Raw genomic sequence first — 24,372 nt, forward strand, 5'->3', positions numbered from 1 at the left:
CTTCTCCAGGCAGGAACACTGGAGTGGGTTGCCATGGCCTCATCCAGGGGATCTTCCTGAGCCTGGGATCCAACTCACATCTCCCGTGTCTCCTGCCTTGGCAGGTGGATTCTTTACCACGAGCAGCACTTTATTACACGACATTGAATATTGTCCCCTGTGCTATTCAGTAGGTCCTTGTTGCTCATCTATTTTATGTATAATAGTGTGTGTGTGTGTTAATCTCAAATACCCAATTTATCCCTCACCCACCTTTTCCCTTTGGTAAACAGAAGTTGGTTTTCTGTGTCAAAGAGTCTGTTTCAGCTTTATAAATAAGTTTGTTTATATCTTTTTTTTTGAGATTGCACAAATAAGTGACAACATATGGTATTTGTGTTTCTCTGTCTGACTTACTTCGCGTACTGTGATCATCGCTAGGTCTACCTGTGTTCTTGCAAATGGCATTATTTCATTCTTTTTCTTGGCTGAGTAGTATTCTACTGTCTGTACGGACCGTATCTTCTTTATCCATTCCTCGGTAGATGGATGTCTAGATAGCTTCCATGTCCAGGCTATTGTGAATACTGCTGCTATGTACCTTGGGGGTGCATGTATTTTTTTTGAATTATGGTTTTGTTGGGAGTATATGTGTCCAAGAGTGGGGATTGCTGGATCATATGTCACTTACCGTATTATATCAGCCTCAGGTTTTACAATGCAGTGATTCAATATCTGTATAGGTTATACTTCATTCAAAGTTATTACAAAATCTCGTAAGCATTTTAAAGTCAGATGAAGGGACCCCTAATGCTGCTCATGGTGAAGGGAGCATCTTTCTTTGATGGATGACCACAAGAAATCTTGGGCAACATACAGACCACAGGCATTGTAAAGCAGCTGTGTTGTTCAGCTGCTCAGTCGTATCAGACTCTTTGCAACCCCATGGACTGTAGCCCGCCAGGCTCCTCTGTCCGTGGGATTCTGCAGGCAAGAAGGCTGGAGTGGGTTGCCAGGCCCTCCTCCAGGGGATCTTCCCGACCCAGGGATCAAACCCGGGTCTCCTGCATTGGCAGGTGGGTTCCTAAAACACTGGACTGCCAGGGAAGTTCTGCCACTCAAGTTTTAATGGAGGAATCCGTGTGCCGGGGACAGTTCTGACTCCAAGCAAGCAATCCAGAAGTGATGATCTTGACCTTGTGGGTGATGACTTAAGGTTTCTTGTAGCGTTTTCTGCCAAATCCAGAGCGCTGTGGTCCTCATAGCCAACCGAACATCTGCATATATGTGTTTGTAAAATGTGGCTCCAGGGCAGGGATCTTCCTGTTATGGAATTTATTGCTCAGGAACATAAATAAGAAACTTTTTGAACATGACATAAAGTCATCAGTGTGTTTGGCAGATTCATTGAGCCTTTAATAAGGCTTGGACAGGAGATTTAATGCTTCAAGAAGCCACTTAAAAGGAAGAGTAATAGGTTCATTGTATCCACGCCATAATATCTTAGGAAAGACGGTCAGCCTCGAAGTATGCATCACTGTCTGTTTAATAAAAATCAGGTTGCAGGGAGCACGCGAGGAAAAATACAAGTGCGTGAAAATTTGTAAGCAGCGGAAATGGCCAAAGTAGTTTTACGACCATTTGCAGAGCGGAGCTAGAGGCGCAGGTGTAGAGAACAAACATATGGACACCAAGCGGGGAAGGGAAGGGCAGAATGAGGTGGGCGATCGGGGTGGACACAGATACGCTGCTGACGGGTGTCTGCGTGACTTCAATCCTGTCCAACTCTTTGTGACCCCGTGGACTGCAGCCCGCCAGGCTCCTCTGTCCACAGCATCCTCCAGGCAAGAAGGCTGGAGTGGGTTGCCGTTTCCTCCTCCAGGGGAGCTCCCCAACCCAGGGACTGAACCTGGGTCTCCTGTGTCTCCTGCAGGGGCGGGCAGATTCTGCACCACCTTGGAAGCCTTGAAGAACAGGATGGAGGTAGGTTCCTTCAAAAGCTAAATGTAGAACTCCTATATGATCCTGCAACCCCACTCCTATGCCGATACCCAGAGAAAACAGAAACTTTTTTTTTTAATCAACAAAGTTTAATTTTTTCATGTTTCCTCTTTGGAAAGAAGACAAGGTAGAAAAAGTTAGAGACTTGTCTTCGTTTTTTTTCCCTCAGCTCCCACCTAACCCTGCCACGTTATTTTTTAAAATAGTGTTTCCTTTTTTGTGTGTGTGAAAGCCGCTCAGTCATGTCCAACTCTTTGAGACCCCATGGACTATACAGTCCATGGGATTCTCCAGGGCAGGATACTGGAGTGGGTAGCCGTTCCCTTCTCCAGGGGATCTTCCCCACCCAAGGATGGAACCCAGGTCTCCCGCAATGCAGGCGGATTCTTTACCAGCTGAGCCACCAGGGAAGCCCAAGAATAGTGGAGTGGGTGGCCTATACCTTCTCCAGCAGATCTTCCAGACCCAGGAATCGAGCCAGGGTCTCCTGCATGGCAGGTGGATTCTTTACCAAGTGAGCTATCAGGGAAGCCCCAAAGTCTTTATTAAATTTGTTACAATGTTGCTTCTGCTTTATGTTTTTATGTTTTGACCTTGAGGCATGTGGGATTGTAACTCCCCAACCAGACTTCAAACCCATAGCCCCTGCATCGGAAGGTCAAGTCTTAAGCACTGGACTTCGAGGAAAGTTCGTACCGTGTATTCTTAACCCAGGGATCTCTCTATTTCATCCTTGATGGTTTTTTTTTGACTCTTGCAGTTTTATCCACTGACTCAAATCAGGGCTGTCCACCTCAGATGGCCATGTCTCCGATTTCTCTGGTTTCTGTTTTCAATTTCTGTTACGGGGCTGAAAACACCCGGGTCTGGATTATCTGCCCGTTGTTCCTCTTCAGGTCAATGCCAGTCCTGTGCTCCATACTTTTTCTCAGCAGAGAAGAAAATGCATTTGGCTTAAAAAAAAAATACATCGTGACTTCAACATGTCTCGTACAGAAAAGGCATTAATCGGTGTTATAAAGCTGCCAGTGTGGGCAGCTGAATTCCCCCTCCTCACCCCGCCATCGCTCAATTATTAACTGAAACATACTTTTGTTTTTGCCGGGTTTGACAACAAAAACCATAGTTTTATTTAGTGGGATTTTAAAAATCAAGACGGGAGTAAGTTATACAGCTAATGTCAGAGGAGTGAGCTAAAACACAACATTAAAAGGGTTCATTGAACTTCCCTGGGGGTCCAGTGGTTAAGACTTCAGCCAACCAATGCAGAGCGTGTGGGTCTGATCCCTGCTCAGGGAGCTGAGATCCCGCACGCCTCCTCGCCAAAAAAATATAAAACAGAAGCAATATTGTAGCAAATTCAATAAAGACCTTAAAAAGAGTGCACATAAAAAAAATCTTTAAAAAGAAGCAGGTGAAAAAATACAAGATGATTTCTTTCTGCAATCGTGGGCTCATGACTCTGAAATCTCATGAATCATCTGAAATTTGGTGCAACACTTTGTTTATTGCGAGTAAATGTAATGCCAGCTCTCCAGGCATTGATGGTTTCCATTGAGGAGGGAAAGGTTCTTCACGAGTCATCTGTTACTATGATATGGTATACAGACTAAATGAGGATCTTTGCAGATTTCTCACGGAAGAATCTGATTCATTGTGCTGGACTGTGCTCAGTCATGTCTGACTCTCTGCGACCCCATGGACTGTAGCCTGCCAGACTCCTCTGTCCATGGGCTTCTCCAGGCAAGAATGCTGGAGTGGGTTGCCATTTCCTCCTCCAGGGGATCTTCCCCACCCAGGAATTGAACCTGGGGTCTCTTGCATTGCAGGCGGATTCTGAGCCCCCAGGGTAGGGGGCAGTTGGGTGGGATGGAAGGTGGCTTAGGGTGTTCTGCCCACCCGCCTTGGGGGGGCCATGGGCACCAACCCCACCCCGCTTTTGCTCCCAGCTCCTCAGAAGTGGTCTTTTTGTATCTTATTGTTGATAATTGTCTCAACTGTGCATCAGGCAGTTATTGTTAGTCCCTTACAGTTTCTCTCTACTGTGTTGCTGCAGACACTGTAGCAAAGTGTCCCGGGGTCCTGGTCTATTTCACCGTGTGTGTGTGTGTGTGTGTGTGTGTGTGTGTGTGTGTGGTGTCTGACTCTTGCAACCCCGTGGACTGCAGCCCACCAGGCTTCTCTGTCCCTGGGATTCTCCAGGCAAGAACACTGGAGTGGGTTGCCTTTTCCTTCTCTAGGGGATCTTTCCGACCCAGGGATCGAACCCGGGTCTCCCGCGTTGACAGGTAGATTCTTTATCCCTGAGTCACCTGGAATAAGGCACAACGCCAGGAAGGGGCCTCACGGGTGTTGTACAGAGTCGGCTCTGGATACGACCGTGCTTATTCTCAGCTCTTGCTTACAGCTCACGGCTGGATCTTCGTCCTCCTCACCCGGCGAGCTCGACACATGGCGTGGCCCGTCCCTCAAACCGTGAGCACCCGTGTTGACGTTTTGGGGCCAAAAGACTGAAATGATTTTCAGTTCGAATACAGATCACAGAGATGTGACCCGCGCACGGCGTTGCTCGCAGGGCATGTTCTTGTCCAAACGCGTTCTATCGTGTCTCCACACTGCTTTTCAGCTGCGTCCCGCGACTCAGCTTTTCAGGGTTACGTCGCATTACATCGCTTTTTGGCTTTTGTACACTCCAGAATGAAGTCTGCCACTTACATTCCATATACTGCCATATGGGACCTGCAGGGCCTGCTGACGGCTATAACCCATGAAAGCGTTTCCTTGGAAAACTGATGCATTCGTGGGCTGGGGCTGCCATAAAATTACCCTGGATGGGGTGGCTAAAACAGCATACACTCAACCCTCCCACAGGCCTAGAGGCTGGAGGCTGAGACCGCCAGGTGTGGGCAGAGCTGGTTCCTCCCGAGGCCTCTCTCCTGGGCGTGTGGACGGCCGTCCCCTCCCCGAGCCCTCACGTGGCCATCCCTCTGTGTCTGTGCCCTGATCGCCTCTTCTTATATAAGGACCCCAGTCCTATGGGGTCAGGACATACCCTAATGCACAGAGATTGTTTAAACTCAATGACCTGTGAGTTTCAATAAGTCCTAATTCCGAAGGATCAGGACCCATGGTGATGACCTCGTGTAACCTTCATCCCCTCTCCAAAGACACTTATCTCCAAATACAGCCTCATTGTGAGGTCCTGGGGGTCAGAGCGTCAGCATGTGAGTTTCACGGGGATGCAATTCACCGCATGGCAGATGGCGATTTACTACGACCAGGTGTAACGGTACCCTCCCTGGGAGTGTATCCAGCCTCCTGTGTCTGCTTCTCCACTGCAGGTGCACTGACCCTCACGTGCGTTCAGCGGTGAGCCTGAATTCATTTCTGAGCCGCAGGCGTATCGCCCACGCCAAAAGTGTTACCAGGATCCCAGTCAAACGACACGCCCGGCTCTTCCGTTGTTCTTACTAATTGGGTGTTTTTGTGACAGAAGCCGCTCTGTTCTCCTGACTTGGTTTGCTGTTCATGAGTGTTTCCGTCTGTCTTCACATGATTTGAGTATTCACAGGCTGCTCCTGGGTTATGGGGGAAGGAGGGGGCTCACTGAGGAAAATCAGGTTAGTCTCTGTTCCCAGACTTGCGAAGCCAAACTCACCTTATTCCATCTTGTTGTATAGTTGCTAGCTTGACTCTCTGCAACCCCGTGGACTGTAGCCCGCCAGGCTCCTCTGTCCTAGGGGATTCTCCAGGCAAGAATACTGGAGTGGGCTGCCAGTTCTTCCCTGATAGCTCGCTTAGTAAAGAATCTGCCTGCAGTGCAGGAGACCTGGGTTCAATCCCTGGGTTGGGAAGATCTCCTGGAGAAGCGAAAGGCTACCGACTCCAATATTGTGACCTGCAGAATTCCGTGGACTGTATAGGCCATGGGATCGCAGAGCGTTGGGCACGACTGAGCGACTTTCACTTTCGCTTCACTTTGTCCAGGGGATCTTCACAAACCAGGGATCGAACCTGACTCTCCTACATTGAAGGCAGATTCTTTACCATCTGAACCACCTGGTAAGCTCTATATATTCACCTTAGGAAAATGGGAAAATGTGATGTCATAAAGCCCCAGGTTGTCTCTTCTTCCTGCTTTCTGATTTAGGAATGCAGTTTTGAAAGTTATGCACACACAGTATGTGTGTGTGTGTGCCTGTACAAACTGTATGTGTCTAATTATGTAAGTAATTTAAAATATATTTGTTTACTCACCTGTGCTGGGTCTCAGTTGTGGCATATGCTACCTTTTAATTGCACCATGCAAACTCTTCATTGAGGCACGTGGGATACAGTTCCCCGACCAGGGATCTAACCTGGGTCCCCTGCATTGGGAGCTCAGAGTCCTAGCCATTGGACCACCCGGGAAGTATTTCTATAAATAACTAAATATGTCATCTGTGTTTTATATTTCTGTACATCACATCATGTAGATGTGTGGTAAGACATTTCATATCATGTTGGGAGTTGTTGTCTTTAAAGAAACTGCAAAGTACGTTTGTATAATATTTGTCACAGGAGTAGAATGTATTGATTCACATTCGGAGTTTAATTCTTTTTTATGTCGTCAACTTCTTAGTCTCTCTTTCTTTCATTTATTTTCGGGGTATAATTCTCGACATTTATAGTTATTATGTAATATTGGCTATGTTCCCCATGTTGTACAAGATGTCCTCAGAGCTTATTTTGTAAAGAGTAGTTTATATCTCTCGAGTCTGCTGCTGCTTTGAGATAGCCACTCTTCTGTTGTATTTTTTTGGTGCTACATATAAGTTATATCATATGGTATTAATCATAGTCTTTCTGACTTAGTGTGATAACCTCTAGGTCCGTCCATGTTATTGCAGTTGGCATCCGTTCACTCTTTTTTATGGCTGAGTAGCGTCCTGGGTTTTACCCCACTCTTCTTGGGGCAGCTTCCACGCGTCCTGGAAGAGACCACGGCTGGCTGCCCCGCTGGTTTCGTATTTTCAAGGGACTGCTGGTGGCCCTCACACTTCTCTTTGGCTGATTCATGGAAAAACTGGCCCCTGCCCTCCAGATCCACATCGTCCCAGTGGAAACAGAAGCCCAGAGAGAGGCACAGGAGGGCCTAGAGGAGCTATCCCACGTTGAAGGTCAGGAAGGACGGTGGTGAGGAGATACCCCTCGTCCAAGGTAAGGAGCAATGGCTGCGCTTTGCTGGAGCAGCTGTGAAGAGATACCCCACGCCCACAGTAAGAGAAACCCAAGTAAGGTGTTGCAAGAGGGCATCAAAGGGCAAACACACTGAAACCATACTCACAGACAACTAGTCAATCTAATCACACTAGGACCACAGCCTTGTCTAACTCAATGAAACTAAGCCATGCCCGTGGGGCAACCCAAGATGGGCGGGTCATGGTGGAGAGATCTGACAGAATGTGGTCCACTGGAGAAGGCAATGGCAAACCGCTTCAGTATTCTTGCCTTGAGAACCGCATGAACAGTATGAACAGGCAAAATGATAGGATACTGAAAGAGGAACTCTCCAGGTCAGTAGATGCCCAATATGCTACTGGAGATCAGTGGAGAAATAACTCCAGAAAGAATGAAGGGATGGAGCCAAAGCAAAAACAATACCCAGCTGTGGATGTGACTGGTGATAGAAGCAAGGTCTGATGCTGTAAAGAGCAATATTGCATAGGAACCTGGAATGTTAGGTCCATGAATCAAAGCAAATTGGAAGTGGTCAAACAAGAGATGGCAAGAGTGAATGTCGACATTCTAGGAATCAGCGAACTAAAATGGACTGGAATGGGTGAATTTAACTCAGATGACCATTACATCTACTAATGCAGGCAGGAATCCCTTAGAAGAAATGGAGTAGCCATCATGGTCAACAAAAGAGTCCGAAATGCAGTACTCGGATGCAATCTCAAAAACGACAGAATGATCTCTGTTCGTTTCCAAGGCAAACCATTCAATGTCACAGTAATCCAAGTCTATGCCCCAACCAGTAATGCTGAAGAAGCTGAAGTTTAAAGGTTCTATGAAGACCTACAAGACCTTTTAGAACTAACACCCAAAAAAGATGTCCTTTTCATTATAGGGGACTGGAATGCAAAAGTAGGAAGTCAAGAAACACCTGGAGTAACAGGCAAATTTGGCCTTGGAATACGGAATGAAGCAGGGCAAAGACTAATAGAGTTTTGCCAAGAAAATGCACTGGTCATAACAAACACCCTCTTCCAGCAACACAAGAGAAGACTCTACACTTGGACATCACCAGGTGGTCAACACCGAAATCAGATTGATTATATTCTTTGCAGCCAAAGATGGAGAAGCTCTATACAGTCAGCAAAAACAAGACCAGGAGCTGACTGTGACTCAGATCATGAACTCCTTATTGCCAAATTCAGACTTAAATTGAAGAAAGTAGGGAAAACCACTAGACTATTCAGGTATGACCTAAATCAAATCCCTTATGATTATACAGTGGAAGTGAGAAATAGATTTAAGGGCCTAGATCTGATAGATGGAGTGCCTGATGAACTACGGAATGAGGTTTGTGACACTGTACGGGAGACAGGGATCAAGACCATCCCCATGGAAAAGAAATGCAAAAAAGCAAAATGGCTGTCTGGGGAGGCCTTACAAATAGCTGTGAAAAGAAGAGAAGTGAAAAGCAAAGGAGAAAAGGAAAGATATAAACATCTGAATGCAGAGTTCCAAAGAATAGCAAGAAGAGATAAAAAGCCTTCTTCAGCGATCAATGCAAAGAAATAGAGGAAAACAACAGAATGGGAAAGACTAGAGATCTCTTCAAGAAAATCAGAGATACCAAAGGAACATTTCATACAAAGATGAGCTCGATAAAGGACAGAAATGGTATGGACCTAACAGAAGCAGAAGATATTAAGAAGAGATGGCAAGAATACACAGAAGAACTGTACAAAAAAGATCTTCACGACCCAGATAATCACGATGGTGTGATCACTGATCTAGAGCCCGACATCCTGGAATGTGAAGTCAAGTGGGCCTTAGAAAGCATCACTACGAACAAAGCTAGTGGAAGTGATGGAATTCCAGTTGAGCTATTTCAAATCCTGAAAGATGATGCTGTGAAAGTGCTGCACTCAATATGCCAGCAATTTGGAAAACTCAGCAGTGGCCACAGGACTGGAAAAGGTCAGTTTTCATTCCAATCCCAAAGAAAGGCAATGCCAAAGAATGCTCAAACTACTGCACAATTGCACTCATCTCACATGCTAGTAAAATAATGCTTAAAATTCTCCAAGCTAGGCTTCAGCAATATGTGAACTGTGAACTTCCTGATGTTCAAGCTGGTTTTAGAAAAGGCAGAGGAACCACAGATCAAATTGCCAACATCCGCTGGATCATGGAAAAAGCAAGGGAGTTCCAGAAAAACATCTATTTCTGCTTTCTTGACTATGCCAAAGCCTTTGACTGTGTGGATCACAATAAACTGTGGAAAGTTCTGAAAGAGATGGGAATACCAGACCACCTGACCTGCGTCTTGAGAAATTTGTATGCAGGTCAGGAAGCAACAGTAGAACTGGACATGGAACAACAGACTGGTTCCAAATAGGAAAAGGAGGACGTCAAAGCTGTATATTGTCACCCTGTTTATTTAACTTATATGCAGAGTACATCATGAGAAACGCTGGACTGGAAGAAACACAAGCTGGAATCAAGATTGCCGGGAGAAATATCAATAACCTCAGATATGCAGATGACACCACCCTTATGGCGGAAAGTGAAGAGGAACTCAAAAGCCTCTTGATGAAGGTGAAAGTGGAGAGTGAAAAAGTTGGCTTAAAGCTCAACATTCAGAAAATGAAGATGATGGTATCTGGTCCCATCACTTCATGGGAAATAGATGGGGAAACAGTGGAAACAGTGTCAGACTTTATTTTTCTGGGCTCCAAAATCACTACAGATGGTGACGGCAGCCATGAAATTAAAAGACAGTTATTCCTTGGAAGGAAAGTTATGACCAACCTAGATAGCATATTCAAAAGCAGAGACATTACTTTGCCAACAAAGGTCTGTCTAGTCAAGGCTATGGTTTTTCCTGTGGTCATGTATGGATGTGAGAGTTGGACTGTGAAGAAGGCTGAGCGCCAAAGAATTGATGCTTTTGAACTGTGGTGTTGGAGAAGACTCTTGAGAGTCCCTTGGACTGCAAGGAGATCCAACCAGTCCATTCTGAAGGAGATCAGCCCTGGGATTTCTTTGGAAGGAATGATGCTAAAGCTGAAACTCCAGTACTTTGGCCACCTCATGCGAAGAGTTGACTCACTGGAAAAGACTCTGATGCTGGGAGGGATTGGGAGCAGGAGGAGAAGGGGACGACAGAGGATGAGATGGCTGGATGGCATCACTGACTCGATGGACGTGAGTCTGAGTGAACTCCGGGAGTTGGTGATGGACAGGGAGGCCTGGCGTGCTGCGATTCATGGGGTCGCAAAGAGTCAGACACGAATGAGCAACTGATCTGATCTGAATATTCCCTTGTACAAACGTACAATCTTCTTTACCTGCTCCTTGTCAATGGATTGAGGTTGCTTCCACGTCTTGGCCATTGTGAACAGAGCTGCTCTGAACTTAAGGGCACATGTATCTTTTCAGAGTTTTGTCTGGGTGTGTGCCTTAGGCTGGGGCTGCTGGGTCGTATGATAACCATGTTCTTCGTTCTTTGAGGAACTTCCGTCGTGTCGTCCACATTGGCTGCACCCACTGACGTTCTCACCGGCAGTGTACGCATATTATGTGGTTTTTACAAAAAATTAAAGAGCACCTAGTGAGTTTCTCTCAAACCTGCCACGTAACTTGCAAAGAATCACTTTTCAAGATAGAATAGACTCTTCTTCACCTCTTGACAGGTGGGCATAACATGGCGATAGGGGCAAAGAATCTGCCTGCCAATGCAGAAGACAAGAGAGATGGAGGTTCGATCCCTCGGTGGGGAAGATTCCCTGGAGGAGGAAATGGCAATGCACTCCAGTATTCTTGCCTGGAGAACCCCATGGACACAGGAGTGGGCTGCAGTCCGTGGGGTTGTAAAGAGTCAGATATAACCGAAAGCGACTTAGCATGCATAAAAATAATTCAACGGACATTTCTATTCCGTTCACTTGAGTTTTCAACATTACATGCTGCTGGGGGTAATGAAAGCAATCCTTCACATCACCTGAAGTTACAAGCAGTGAGAAATTAAGGAGAGGCAGCTCGCTTTACTTTGCACGTGGACCTGTGTGCATTTTCTGACTAAAATAAGGGGATGTGACTGAACTCAGAACGGTCCGTGTCCAGGTACACTTTGGAAACTGCCCCGGGAAGAACGGACACGGAGTGAGGACCTTCCCGTCCGTGTGCCTCGGCTCCCTGTGAGAAAGCTAGGGGATGGAAGAGAAAGCGCCAAGGTAAGGTCAGTATTTGCAGATGGAGACCGGGAGCACTTTGTTCCGACAGCTTTGTGTTCCGTTTTTGAAGTCGGCTTGGGTTGCAACATTGTCTTACTTTCAGATATGCAGCAAGATGAGTCAGTTACACCTACACAGATACATTCCTCTTCATATCCTCTTTGGTTATGCTTTATCACAGGAATATTGCATATAGTTCTGTCTGCTACACAGTACGACCCTGTTGTGTCTCATTTATGTTTATATCTAAGTATAATAGTTTGTCTGATGGCTGTAATTTTTGACTTTTTATTTTGCATTGGGATATAGCCAATTAACAGTGTTGTGATGGTTTCTGGTGGACAGCAAAGGGACTCAGCCATCCATATACATGTATCCATTCTCCTCCAAACTCCCCTCGCATCCAGTCTGCACGTGACATTAAGCAGAGACCATCGAGCCAGTGATGCCATCCGACCATCTCATCCTCTGTCGTCCCCTTCTCCTTCTGCCTTCAATCTCTCCCAGCAGCAGGGTCTTTTCCAATGAGTCAGTCCTTCACATCAGGTGGCCAAGTACTGGAGCTTCAGCTTTAGCATCAGTCCTTCCAATGAATATCCAGGACTGATTTCCTTTAGGATGGACTGGTTGGATCTCCTTGCAGTCCAAGGGACTCTCAAGAGTCTTCTCCAACACCACAGTTCAAAAGCATCAATTCTTCGGCGCTCAGCTTTCTTTATAGTCCAACTCTCACATCCATACATGACCACAGGAAAAACCATAGCCTTGACTAGACGGACCTTTGTTGGCAAAGTAATGTCTCCGCTTTTCAATATGCTGTTTAGACTGGTCATAACTCTTCTTCCAAGGAGTAAGCGTCTTTTAATTTTTTAAAAGAGTGGCCATTACTGGAGAAACACAAATCAGAAGTACAGTGAGGTACCACCTCATACCATGGTCAGAATGGCCATCATCAAAAAGTGTCTGTTACTTTCATGGCTGCAGTCACCATCTGCAGTGATCTCGGAGCCCCCAAAAATAAAGTCGGCCACTGTTTCCACTGTTTCCCTATCTATTTGCCATGAAGTGATGGCACCGGATGCCATGATCTTAGTTTTCTGAATGTTGAGTTTTAAGCCAACTTTTTCCACTCTCCTCTTTCACTTTCATCAAGAGGCTCTTTACTTCTTCTTCACTATCTGCCATAAGGGTGGTGTCATCTGCATATCTGAGGTTATTGATATTTTTCCTGGCAATCTTGATTCCAGCTTGTGCTTCCTCCAGCCCAGTGTTTCTCCTGATGTACTCTGCATAGAAGTTAAATAAGGAGGGTGGCAATATACAGCCTTGGTGTACTCCTTTCCCGATTTGGGACCAGTCCATTGTTCCGTGTGCAGTTCTAAGTGTTGCTTCCTAACCTGCACACAGATTTCTCAAGAGGCAGGTCAGGTGGTCTGGTATTCCCCTCTCTTTCAGGATTTTCCACAGTTTGTTATGATCCACACAGTCAAAGGCTTTGGCGTAGGCAGTAAAACAGAAATAGATGTTTTTCTGGAACTCTCTTGCTTTTCCTATGATCCAACGGATGTTGGCAATTCGATTCCTGGTTCCTCAGCCTTTTCTAAATCTGGCTTGAACATCTGGAAGTTCTCAGTTCACGTACTGTTGAAGCCTGGCTTGGAGAATTTTCAGCATTACCTTCCTAGCGTTCTCCATTTTAAATATAGCTGTGTGTGCATGCGATGGCTGTATTTTCTCACAGAAATCTTTGAGAACTCACCCAGTGACGGCACCTCAGGTGATCCGTCCTCCTTGTTCAGATGGCCTCATTTCCTCTCCGGAGGCTGTGAGGCAGATGTCGGGGAGGATTAAAAATAAACGCAGTCTCGGCGAGGCACCCCCACGGGAGCAGCTGGGACCTGCAGACAAAATGCACCCTGTGAGCTGGCTCCCCTGCCCCCGCCCCAGGCTGGTGTCTGCACCCCGGGAGGGAGGCAGCCCTACTGGTCGGGGAAGAGGGGGCTTTGGGAGCAAGAGGGCAGGTGGGCTTCCAGCCTAGGTCAGCGCCTTCATGAGCTTTCGTGTCCTGCTCTGAGTTTGACCCCAGATGGATGACTGACTGGGGTGGGTAGCGCATGGGAGGGTTGGGGGGTGTTTTCATCCTAAAGCCTGTGCTCCAGGAGTGGTTCAGTGTTTCTTTGCAAAACGGGCTTTCTGTGGGCAGAGAATGGATACACGTGTATGTTTGGCTGAGTCCCTTTGCTGTTTACCTGAGACGTCATGGCGTTGTTAATCCGCTCTACCCTGATACAAAGTGTTTTTGCTGTTAAAAATCAGCTTCCTGTGAAGGGGTAGGAAGGTGTGGCAATCACAGTTAAGGTAATGCCAACAAATAGATTCTAGTGTCTTGATGGCAACGTGGTGGGCGTGGGGGAGGCAAAATTGGGGGGAGATAAAGGCAGGAAAATGGGGGGAAGGCAGGCAAAAGTGGGGGTCAAGGGAAGAAAATGTGGAGACAGGCTGGCAAAACGGGGGTGTTCCTGTTAGTCGCTCAGTCATGTCTGACTCTCTGCGACCCCACGGACTGTAGCCTGCCTGACTCCTCTGTCCATGGGGATTCTCCAGGCAAGAATACTGGAGTGGGTGGCCACGCCCTCCTCCAGGGGGTCTTCCAGACCCAGGGACTGAGCCTGGGTCTCAAAATTGCAGAGGAGAAAGGCAGGCAAAAGGGAAAGTGTAGAGAAAGGCCCGTGTAGACACGTCCAGGGTCGAGAGGGGAGGGGCCCGTGTGGACACGTCCAGGGTCAGGAGGGGCCCGTGTGGACCCGTCCAGTCGAGAGGGGAGGGGCCCGTGTGGACACGTCCAGGGTCAGGAGGGGCATCCATCAGGTCTCCCTACGTACGCGTCACTGGCAGGAACGCGCGACCCCCACTTCCTGCCTGGAGTCTGTGACCCCACAGAGACGGGCAGTCAGTCTGGGTCAAGTGTGAGCCTGGCATCCATGTATTGCTTCTGCTTTTGAGCCGCCCAGCTGAGGGCTGCTGGAGAGGTAAGAATATCAAAGAGGAGGAAGGAAGGCATCTCAACAAAAGATGAGAGGGACTTCGGTGGTGGTCCAGTAGTTTAAGGCTTCAGCCTCCAGCACAGGGGATGCGGGTTCAATCCCTGGTCAGAGAGCTAACACGCCACATGCTGGGAGGGCAAAAACACTAGCCCCTAAGACAGAAGCAATATGGTAACAAATTCAGTAAAGGCTTTAGAAATGGTCCATGTCAAAAAGAAATTAAAAAAAAAAGAACAGACCCTAAAACCTACGAAGCACTACCATTCATCCTCGGCCGGCACTGGGACCCAGAGCCGTCGAGGTCAGACAGCTAGTGCGGCCAGCTCTGTGTGTGTGGAGGGCAAATAGCAGATGCTTCAGACGGTTGGGAATTCCATCTGTCGAAATCCAGGGCAGGACCACTTGTCCCCGGTGGCAGAAATGCAGGAGTCTGTTCTAGTGCCCAGTGGGTTTGGTCAGAACGTGAGAGCCTCCGATATGAGCCCAGTGCTGTATTTTCTATCTTATCTGTTCTCCCGAAGTGAAAGTTGCTCAGTCGGGTCCAGCTCTTTGCGACCCCATGGACTGTGGAATTCTCCCAGCCAGAATACTGGAGTGGGTAGCCTTTCCCTTCTCCAGGGGATCTTCCCAACCCCAGGGATTGAACCCAAGTCTCCTGCATTGCAGGCAGATTCTTTACCAGCTGAGCCACCAGGGAAGCCCAAGAATACTGGAGTGGGTGGCCTATCCCTTCTCCAGGGGATCTTCCTGACCCAGGAATCGAACCACGGTCTCCTTCTTTGCAGGTGGATCCTTTCCCGACTGAGCCAGTGACAAGTCTGTGTTTGGGGAGTGGGGGATTTCCCTCCTTGGAAAAAGTGGGGCAACTGAAGACAGGAACTGTTAGACTCAAAGGACTGCCTTAGGACGGGCAAAACACCAGATATTAGAAACATGAGCTATGGGGTGAATCAGAGTTTTCGTGTGTGTTCATGCCATTATCCATTTCTCAGATGTGAGCCCATGTTTGAAAGTGAAAGTGTTAGTCGATAAGTTGTGTTTGACTCTGTGTGACCCCCTGGACTGCAGCCCACCAGGCTCCTCTGTCCATGGGATTCTCCAGGCAAGAATACTGGAGTGGGTTGCCATTTCCTTCTCTGGGGGATCTTGCCAACCCAGGGATCTTCCCGATCCACGTCTCCTGCACTGCAGGCAGATTCTTTACTGTCTGAGCCACCAGGGAAGCCATGAGGGAGTCCACATTTGGGGACAGGCTACTGAGACTCTCTGCATTCAGGAAATGTGTGTATAAGCGCGGGGGTTGTGTGATAAGAGCAAACTTAAATCTATGCAGCAGTTGTTTCAATTAAGAGTTTGCAGGTCAGTTGCTTAGCTTACAAAGATGAACTACATCACATCTCTTTGGCTTTTTCTCGTGTTTGGTGTGTTAACATTTGCAGAACATCTTTGTCAGCGACAGTTGAGAGCCTTCTAAATTAAACTGGTGTTTGTTGTGTCTAAAGTATTTGTAAATCATTAGCGTTTTATTGTTCAGTCGCTCAGTCGTGTCCGACTCTTGTGACCCCGTGGACTGCAGCACACCAGGCCTCCCTGTCCATCACCAACTCCCGGAGCTTGCTCAAACTCACGTCCATCGAGTCGGTGATGCCATCCAACCAGCTCATCCTCTGTCGTCCCCTTCTCCTCCTGCCTTCAATCTTTCCAGCATCAGGGTCTTTTCCAGTGAGTCCACTGTTCTCATCAGGTGGCCAGAGGATTGCAGCTTCAGCTTCAGCTTCAGCATCAGTCCTTCCAGTGAACATTCAGGACTGATTTCCTTTAGGGTGGACTTGGCCAGAGGATTGGAGCTTCATTTGATCAGTGAAACATACTATTTTGTTGTTTCCATCAGTGTTTCTTCAATTGTAGCAACTTGTCTAGCATCTGCAAGATAGAAGCATTTTAAGGCAGCTTCAGCTCCCTAAAATGTTTTAATATGCTGCCTTTTAGGTTCCCCACCAGGAACAAGTCATGCTTGGAATTTCTGTGCTGTGCTGGTCTTTGTTAATTCTCTTCTTCCTGCTTCCCTTCCTCTCTCCTTTCCTTCCCTCCCTCCGTTCTTTGCTTCCTTCCAGATAACCAGCATTTTTTTTTTTTTTTGCCTTGCCAAGTTCAAATATGGGCAACTACCTGTATCAAGAAAGTGGCACTGAATGAATGCAAAGTAAAATAATTTTAGCAAGTAGAACCCTTCCCTGCTCTCACACAAGACCTTTGCTTTTGCACCTGCTGCTGCTGCTAAGTCGCTTCAGTCGTGTCCGACTCTGTGCGACCCCACAGACAGCAGGCCACCAGGCTCCCCCGTCCCTGGGATTCTCCAGGCAAGAACACTGGAGTGGGTTGCCATTTCCTTCTCCAATGCAGGAGAGTGAAAAGTGAAAGTGAAGTCACTCAGTTGTGTCCAACTCTTAGCGACCCCATGGACTGCAGCCCACCAGGCTTCTCCATCCATGGGATTTTCCAGGCAAGAGTACTGGAGGGGGGTGCCATTGCCTTCTCCAGGGGATCTTCCCAACCCAGGGATCGAATCCGGGTCTCCTGCATTGGCAGGCAGATTCTTTATTGACTGAGCCACGAGGGAAACCCATAATACATATAAAATACATACAATTGGTGTATGATATGACATAACATATAATATATAACATAAAATTAAATAAACATCCTATAACCACTTAAACTATGTGCATCCCATCTCAATAAAGCTGGGAAAAAACCCCAGAAACCATTGATATTTCAAAACAAACCAAAAAAGCCAAGCAAAATATGGCATGGGCCCAAAGGTTCCTTCGGGTTTTGAACAAAATGTTTTGGTAGACCCAACATAAACGAAAGCCCTGGTCCAGGAAGGGGTGACATCCTTTTCCTGGGAGACCCTTGAGCTCCTCATGTGGGAGGAAACAGCAGTCAAGTTTCTCGATGCTCACAGATCTGTGGGAAGTGCTCTGGTTTTTGCGACGTGAGCATCAGGGCTGTGGATTCAGGGAGAGGAGAGCCCGGAGAAGAGCCGTCATCTAGGTGTGATCTCCCCGGCACACGCCGTCTACTTCTTAGTGGCGTGGCTTTCTGTCCGAATCCATGTCTTGGAGGAGAAGCTGTGCTTTCCAGTCTTTGACTCAGAGGCTAGATTTTTCTGAAGGAAACCAGCTGTCTGTTAAGCCTTGTTAAATGCCTCGACATGCCCGCCGGGAGAAACACAGGAAGAGTGACGGGTTATAGAAAACTTCGGTGGGAAATTAGTTATGACAATAATTGTGTCTGAGATATGGGTCTAGATACCAGCTATGTCCCCTCTTTTTTCTTTTAAACTTTTTATTTTGTATTGGAGTGTAGCCTACTAACAATGCTGTGATGGTTTCAGGTGGACAGCAAAGGGACTCAGGCATAGAGACACATGCATCCATTCTCCCCCAGCTCCCCTCCCAGCCAGGCTGCCACGTGACACTGAGCACAGCTCCCTGTGCTGTCCAGCAGGTCCTTGCTGGTTCTCCATGTTAAATACAGCAGTGTGTCCATGTCCATCCCACACTCCCTGACTATCCCTCCCCCATCCTTCCCCCTGGTGACCATACAGTTATTACAGAGTATTGAGCAGAGTTCCCTGTGCTGTCCAGCAGGTCCTTGTTGGTTCTCGGTGTTAAATACAGTGGTGTGTCCATGTCCATCCCAGACTCTCTAACTATCCCTTCCCCCAACCCCCAGCAACCATAAATTCCTTCTCAAAGTCTGTGAGTCTCTTTCTGTTTGGTAAGTTAGTTCATTTGTATCTTTTTGGATTCCTCATATACCGGACGCCAAAGGATCCGCCTCCTTTTCTGTCTGACTCACTGGACTCTGTGTGGCAGCCTCTAGGTTCATCCGTACTGCTGCAGGTGGCTGTTTCATTCTTTTTTATGGCTGCGCGGAGAAGGCGATGGCGCCCCACGCCAGTCCTCTTGCCTGGAAAATCCCATGGACGGAGGAGCCTGGTAGGCTGCAGTCCATGGGGTCGCTGAGGGTCGGACACGACTGAGCGACTTCACTTTCACTTTTCACTCTCATGCACTGGAGAAGGAAATGGCAACCCACTGCAGTGTTCTTGCCTGGAGAATCCCAGGGACGGGGGAGCCTGGTGGGCTGCCATCTATGTGGTCGCACAGGGTCAGACATGACTGAAGTGACTTCGCAGCAGCAGCAGCACAGTTAACATCATGGTGTGAAGTTGTGAGAGCTTAAAATTGATGAAGGGTTAAGTAGTTCTGGCATGCAGGCTTGGCTGCCCCTTGGCATATGCGATCTTCCTGGACCGGGATTTGAACCTGTGTATCCCGTGTTGGCAGGCGGATTCGTAACCGTTGTCCCACCAGGGAAGCCCGACTGCAGGCTTCTAACCTTACATTTTCCTTTCTGCTCCAAAGGACCAATTTTGTCTCTGTGGCTGCCTTGGCACTCTCTATGAAAGCTAGACTTTCCATCCTCCTGGGTCACTTTGCGGGTCTCTCCAACAGACAAGGACTGTTTTTCGGTTTCCGTCGTCTGTGCTGCGCTGGTTTGAAGAGATCCCGAGAGCGACAGCTTTTAACAGACTCCTCGGTGACACTGAGGGGCTTGGATGCCGGCGTTCACCTGCCTTGCATCGTCTCTTGCCTTCAAAGCCGTCTCGCCGAAAAGGCCCGATGCCCAGGGCTCCGGGCGACTCTGGAAAGCCTGCTAGGATCAGTCCCGGTTGCAGAGGAACGTTAATTAAAAGTCAGCCCTGATGTGCACACGTCTCGCTGTGTCCCATCCCCTCACGGAGGATGCTTTTAATCACACGTGGTTCTGCCGTATCCGCGGTGACCCATTTCACAGCATGTTGTCATCAAACGAGTCGCCATCTGTCCAGCGGATGGAAGGAGTGAGTCATAAAGTGTTCCGGAGTCGTGGAGAAGGCGTAGGCTTTTGACCTCTGAGAGCCCGGAATCTTACTTCAGGCTTTGCTGTCCCTCTTAGCTGGGGTGTCTTCTCGGACCCCTCAGCATTGCTAAACCCCAGTTTCCCTGTTTAGAATAGACCACAGTCATCAGCTTCAGGCTTGCAAAAAGGATTAAAACGAGGCTTCCCTGGTAGCTCTGAGGTGGAATCTGCCTGTCAATGCAGGGGACACAGGTTCCAGCCCTAGGTATGATAGGATGCATCACACGCCTTGGAGGAAGTGAGCCCACGCACCACGGCGATTTGTTTGTAACATAAAATGTTTTTTTAAATTGAAGGGTAATTGCCTTGCAGTATTGTGTGGGTTTCTGCCAAACGTCAACATGAATCAGACATAGGTTTACCCATGTCCCCTCCCTCTTGAACTTCCCTCCCACCTCCCACCCCTCTAGGTTGTCCCAGAGCCCCCGTTTGAGTTCCCCGAGTCACAGAGCAAATTCCCATTGGCTATCTATTTTATATCAGTTCAGTCGCTGAGTCGTGTCCGACTCTTTGTGACCCCATGGACTGCAGCATGCCAGGCCTCCCTGTCCATCACCACCTCCCAGAATTTACTCAAACTCATGTCCATCGCGGAGAAGGCAATGGCACCCCACTCCAGTACTCTTGCCTGGAAAATCCCATGGATGGAGGAGCCTGGTGGGCTGCAGTCCATGGGGTCGCTAAGAGTTGGACACGACTGAGCGACTTCACTTTTCACTTTCATGCATTGGAGAAGGAAATGGCAACCCACTGCAGTGTTCTTGCCTGGAGAATCCCAGGGATGGGGGAGCCTGGTGGGCTGCCGTCTATGGGGTCGCACAGAGTCGGACACGACTGAAGCGACTTAACAGCAGCAGCAGCAGCATGTCCATCGAGTTGCTGATGCCATCCAGCCATCTCATCCTCTGTCATCCCCTTCTTCTCCTGCCCTCAATCTTTCCCAGCATCAGGGTCTTTTCCAGTGAGTCACCTCTTCTCATCAGGTGGCCAAAGGATTGGAGTTTCAGCTTCAAACTGAATATTCAGGACTTATCTCCTTTAGGATAGAATGGTTGGATCTCCTTGCAGTCCAAGGGACTCTCAAGAGTCTTCTCCAACACCACAGTTCAAAAGCATCAATTCTTTGGTGCTCAGCTTTCTTTATAGTCCAACTCTCACATCCATACATGAACATTGGAAAAACCATAGCTTTGACTAGATGGACCTGTGATTACGGAGACCCATGGAGGCAGGGGCTCGACCACAAACGTGTCCCAGAGGGGATGCTGAAACGATGCTCTGGCTGGGGGCAACAGAGACCTGAATGGAGTCTGGTGGGGGTGTGGGCGCCCAGCCCTGGAGCTGGACAGGGAGAGAGGTGTGGTTCCCTGTCCAGTTCTGGCCTCCCTGCAAACCCAGCGGGGACTCTAGGCAGAGTGCTGACCTCGGGCCTCTCCCGGGAGCTGTGTCTGCTTCCAGCAGGAGAGCCGAGACTTGTCATGTTTAATTTTTGTCTTTTTATTGATATAGTTGATGTGCCGTATTATGTTTCAGGCGTACAGCACAGTGACTGACCATTTTTTAAAGGTTATACTCCATTGATAGTTGTTATAAAATATTGGCTGTGTTCTCTGCATTGTGACGGAGCTTGTTTATTTTATATGTAGTAGATTGTACTTCTTAATCCCCTCCTGCTGTCTTGAGCCTTCCCGCTTCCTTCTCCCCCACTGGGAACCACAAGTTTGTTCTCTGTGAGTCTGTGTCTGTTTTGTAAATGAGTTCATTTCTGTCATAGTTTACTCAAAAATCGGCCTGCAATGCAGGAGACCCAGGGTTCAATCCCTGGGTCGGGAAGATCCCCTGGAGAAGGGCATGGCAACCCACTCCAGTATTCTTGCCTGGAGAATCCCATGGACAGAGGAGCCTGGTGGGCTACGGTTCGTGGGGTTGCAAAGAGTCGGACACGACTGAGCGACTAACACACACACACACACACACACACACACACACACACACACACCCCTACCTTAGATTCCACATGTCAGTGAGATCATATATTTGTTTTTCTCTTTTTGGCTTACTGCACTTTCTACGATCATCTCTAGTTGCAGCCATGCTGATGCAAATGGCGTCCTTGCGTCCCTTTTCATGGCTGCGGAGTACTCCATTGTCTGCATGGACCACAACTTCTTTATCCGTTCTTCTGTTCATGGACACTTGGGTTGCTTCCACGTCTTGGCTTTGTGAATAGTGCTCCTGTGGGCACTGCGGTGCATGGATGTAATTATTACTATATTTTTATGTAGATGCCCAGGAGTGGCATTGCGGAGTCATATGGTGTCTCTGCTCTTGGGTTTTCAAGGAGCCTGCACTCTGCTCTCCACGGTGCAGGCACCCATGCGCACACCCACCAATAGAGCAGGAGGCTCCCTTCTCCCCACACCCTTTCCAGCGTTTGTCGTTTGCAGAATGATGGCCATTCTGACCACGGTATGAGGTGGTACCTCACTATAGTTTGGATGTGTGTTTCTCTAATACTGGCCAATCTTTTAAAAAATTAAAAGATGCTTACTCCTTGGAAGGAAAGTTATGACCAACCTAGACAGCATGTTAAAAAGCAGAGACATTACTTTGCCAACAAAGGTCCATCTAGTCAAGGCTATGGTTTTTCCAGTGGTCATGTATGCATGTGAGAGTTGGACTATGAAGAAAGCTGAGTGCCGAAGAATTGATGCTTTTGAACTGTGGTGTTGGAGAAGACTCTTGAGAGTCCCTTGGACTGCAAGGAGATCCAACCACTCCATCCTAAAGGAAATCAGTCCTGAATATTCATTGGAAGGACTGATGCTGAAACTGAACCTCCAATACTTTGGCCATCTCATGGGAAGAGCTGACTCATTTGAAAAGACCCTGATACTGGGAAAGACTAAGGGCAGGAGGAGCAGGGGACGACAGAGGATGAGATGGTTGGATGGCATCTCCAAGTCGATGGACAGGAGTTTGGGTGGACTCCGGGAGTTGGTGATGGACAGGGAGGCCTGGCGTGCTGTGGTCCATGGGGTCACAAAGAGTTGGATACAACTGAATGACTGAACTAAACTGAACTGATGGTGATATATCCCCTTTTCTGGGGAAGATCCCCTGGAGGAGGGCATGGCAACTCACTCCAGTATTCTTGCCTAGAGAATCCCATGGACAGAGGAGCCTGGTGGGCTACAGTCCATGGGGTCTCAAAGAGTCAGACGTGACTGACTAAGCACAGCACAGCACGTGTGTGTGTGTGTGTGTGTGTGTGTTTGTGAATATATCTTTTTTTAGTTTTTTCCCTTGTAGGTTATTATAAAATATTGGGTATAGTTCCCTGAGCTTTACAGTAGGTCCTTGCTGATTATTTTATATACAGTGAAAGTGAAAGTCACTCAGTCGTGTCTGACTCTTTGCGACCCCATGGACTGTATAGTCCATGGAATTCCCCAGGTCAGAACACTGGAGTGGGTAGCCTTTCCCTTCTCCAGGGGAATCTTCCCAACTGAGAGGCGAACTCAGGTCTCCTGCATTGCAGGCGGATTCATTCCCAGCTGAGCCCCAAGGGAAGCCCAAGAAGACTGCAGTGGGTAGCCTACCCCTTCTCCAGCGGGTAGCCTACCCCTTCTCCAGCGGGTCTGCCTGACCCAGGAATCTAATCTCGGTCTCCTGCATTGCAGGCAGATTCTTTCCCAGCTGAGCCGTCAGGGAAGCCCTTATACATAGCAGTGTGCACCTATTAATGCCATAGTCCTCGTTCATCCTTTTTCTCTCTCCCTCTGGTAACCGTAAGTCTGTTCTCTATGTGTGTGAGTCTATTTCTGATTTGTAAATGAGTCTATTTGCACCCTTCCCCGCCCTTTTTTTTAGATTCCACATAAAATTGATATCACGTGATATTTCTATTTCTCTGTCTGGCCTCCTTCACCGAGTATCACCATCTCTGGGTTCATCCACGTTGCTGAGAGTGGCACGTCCTCGCTCTTCGTGGGTGAGTAATATTCCGTCGTGCGTGTGGGCCACGTCTTCTTTACACGTTCATCTGTTAATGGACACTTAGGTTGCTCCCATGTCTTGGCTATTGTGAACAGTGCTGTTACATACACACTGATATACTGCATCTTTTCAGCTGTTTTTGTTTTCTTCAGATATATATGCAGGGGTGGAGGAGACTTGTGTTTTAGAAAATGTAGCATAGTTTTAGGTTGTCAGAAAGGTTGTGAAGATCATACAGACAATTCTTACAGTATCCACAGCAGTTTGCCTCACGTTATTTACATCTTTTGAAAAAAATTTTATTAAATTAATTTCTTTTTAAAGGAAACAAAGATGAATATTTTTAATGATAAAAGGTACAATTCAAAACGAAGATAGACCTCATAAACCACTGGACACCTAACAACAAAGAAACAAAGATATGTAAAGCCAAAAATCAGACGAAATATAAGGGAAAAGAAAAATATACATAATGATAGTGAGACGTATTAACAGTTCTCTGAGAGTTCTTTATCACGTGCAGAAAAGTAAGAACAAGACCATCTTGAATGATCTCAACAATAATTAAAATGTATTTCTATGTGTATTTATTTATATTAATGTTATGTCTGTGTTAGTCCCTCAACTGTGTCCCATCTTTGCTATCCTATTGACTGGACTATACAGTCCATGGAATTAGTCAACCCAGAATACTGGAGTGGGTAGCTGTTCCCTTCTCCAGGGGATCTTCCCGACATAGGGATGGAACCCAGGTCTCCTGCGTTGCAGGCAGACACTTTACCATCTGAGCCACCTGGAAAGCACAAGTTAATCTTATATCCTGCACAAATATATTGAAAATTTTGTACATCACATGTTATTAGATGTCTACAGAGTATTTTAAAAAACTGGCAGAAAGAAAGACATTACTAAATTTCAAAAAGTAA

The sequence above is a fragment of the Bos taurus genome, chromosome 1 (assembly GCF_002263795.3).
Source record: "Bos taurus isolate L1 Dominette 01449 registration number 42190680 breed Hereford chromosome 1, ARS-UCD2.0, whole genome shotgun sequence".
Taxonomy (NCBI): Eukaryota; Metazoa; Chordata; class Mammalia; order Artiodactyla; family Bovidae; genus Bos; species Bos taurus.